Source organism: Canis lupus, chromosome 1 (assembly GCF_048164855.1).
Source record: "Canis lupus baileyi chromosome 1, mCanLup2.hap1, whole genome shotgun sequence".
NCBI classification, from domain to species: domain Eukaryota; kingdom Metazoa; phylum Chordata; class Mammalia; order Carnivora; family Canidae; genus Canis; species Canis lupus.
Genome location: NC_132838.1, coordinates 21,855,217 through 21,857,708, shown reverse-complemented (window position 1 = coordinate 21,857,708; position 2,492 = coordinate 21,855,217).

Genomic DNA, 2,492 nt, shown 5'->3' with positions numbered 1-2,492 from the left:
CTTCAGGTGTGAAAGACTGTATCTTTCTATCCCATTTATTGATTGGATGTTTTATCATGATTATATGTCCTCTTGGGTTGTGATACTTAATCTTAAAATGACTGATGCAAACCTGGGCTTAAACCTGAGCCATATATTGAGGTTTATATTGTTCCATCTTTCCCCCTTGATACTTGAAATTATTCCCTTCCTATTTCTCTGTATTTTTTCTTCTTATTTTCATCTGTGGCTAAGATCATGTTCCTTTTTTGAACAAAAGTTTCTTTGCTTTTTACCCTCCCAGTTTGTTCTACATTGTTTTACTCTAGACCCAATGTATGTAACAGCTTCTCTCCCAGGGTGGCAGCCTTTCTACCTGCGTAACCACTTCCATCGTCCTTCATAACCTTGACTAGAAGGAGCCTGTTGGCCTCCTCACACCTCTTTCCACCTGGAACATTCCTTCCCCTCACTCCGCCCTTGCAGTGAGGACAGGCTGGCTGGTTTGTAAGACACCGTTGCAGCACCACCGCCCTGAAGTCACTAATGCATTTCAGAAATTTGCTGTGGTTCAGCTGCTTTACCCCTATCCTCCCAGACTTTCTATGTATGTTCTCACCTCTGGGCGTATTATTTCCTATACTTGAAATAGTTTTCTTTCATTTTGGTTTTGTAAAGCTTACTCCACCGTTTCTTTAAAGCTCTGACCAAATGTGCATTTTTCCCAAAATATTCTAACCTTTTTTCAGGCTTGGTACTTTGGCTTCCTTTTTCCTTACCCATCACTCATTTAGCTATTATATTTGTTTTTGTATTGAAAAGTGTCCCTATCACATTGTATCCCCAGGGGAGAAAATGTCTCAAAAGTTAGAGGACTAGGGCAGCCCGGGTGGTTCAGTGGTTTAGCGCAGCCTTCAGCCCAGGGCCTGACCCTGGGATCCGGGACCGAGTCCTGCATCCAGCTCCCTGATAGGAGCCTGCTTCTCCCTCTGCCTGTGTCTCTGCCTCTCCCTCTGTTTCTCATGAATAAAAAAAAAAAGATTGCTTTTTATCTCCTTTGTGATAACTTTTCTTACATTGTATAATCTGGAATGTGGAAACTTAAAATGGTGACTGATGATTTTAAGCCTAGTTCTCTCTCAGATTGTAAGCACAAGAAAAGAAAGACCATGTTTTTTATTTATCTGATGTTCTGCGAATGCTTAAAATGAAGTAAATTAAACCTATTTTTTATGTTAATGCCACTGTTAATCAAATAGGATCAACATATGTGTAAGTGTTTTGGAAGACATAAGCCTTCTAGCTACTCTTGAGCCCTCACAGCTAAGATTTTATATGTCTTGCATTTCATCAGGTATACAAGTTATTTTACAGATCTTGTACTACATCCAGGGAAACCCAGTGGCTGATTTTCACTGTGTTGCTTCTTTGAGCCTGGCTTGGTGGCTGTCAGTCTGGGTCCAGTCTAGAAACAGGACCACATAGTGACTATAACGAAGTTTAATATAAAAAGATTTTAAGCTGACGAAATAAGATCTGAGCGTGCTCTATGGTACCCCAGAGTTGGGGGAGCGTACCCAAGGGAGAGGTACTTGGGTACCTCTTGGGAGTAGGAGAGCCAAAGATTCGGGCTTCGGCCTCCCTGAAGACGGGGTAGCTGCAGCCCACTGGCTGGCCGAGTTTACTGGTTTGCATAGACCAGGGTTGGTCATCGTCACTAGGCAAGTGGGAAGCCACCCTCCAAGGTTTAGGAAAGCTGCAGCCAGTTACTGGGTGTGTGAGCACGCGGACAGGAAGGGATCTCGGTGTGGCCAGGACTCGGAACACGAGGTGTTGGGGACGCCTGGTGGCTCAGCGGTTGAGCATCTGCCTTCGGCCCAGGGCGTGACCCTGGGGTCCCGGGATCGAGTCCTGCATCGGATTGGGCTCCCCCCGCAGGGAGCCTGCTTCTCCCTCTGCCTGTGTCTCTGCTTGTGTGTGTGTCTCTCGAGTAAAATCTCCAACAGAAACGTGAGGTGCTGGTGCTGGCAGGGTTGAAGGGTGATCACCAGCCTGGTCCAGGTCTCTGAGTGCCAAGGAGAACCCCACATGTTCTGAGCTAGTCTGAGATTGTGACTGAGGAAGAGCATCACCAGATGTCTTCATACCCAGCTTGTCTACTGATGGCGCAGCTGCCAGCAAACAGCGGGAGAGCCCCTTCGGCATGAATCTGGAGTGGAGAGGTGCTGAATTGATAAGATTCTAGAAAGGTTCTGGTGGGAGAGAACATCATATGGAAAAATCTAAGATGCCCCATCTGTCCGCCTCTGCCGTCCGTTTTGCAGGGTCTTCTGTAGCCTTCGAATCAGGAACTGGGCATAAAGGTGTAAGGTGGCAGAGAGACCAGGTCATCCAGAACACAGGCCAGATGAGAACTTGGGCCCCGGAGAGAGTCCGTTATGCTAGAGCCAGTGCGCGGGGCGGGGCGGGGCGAGGGAGAGCCTCAAGCAGGATCCGCGCTGAGCTTGAAGCTG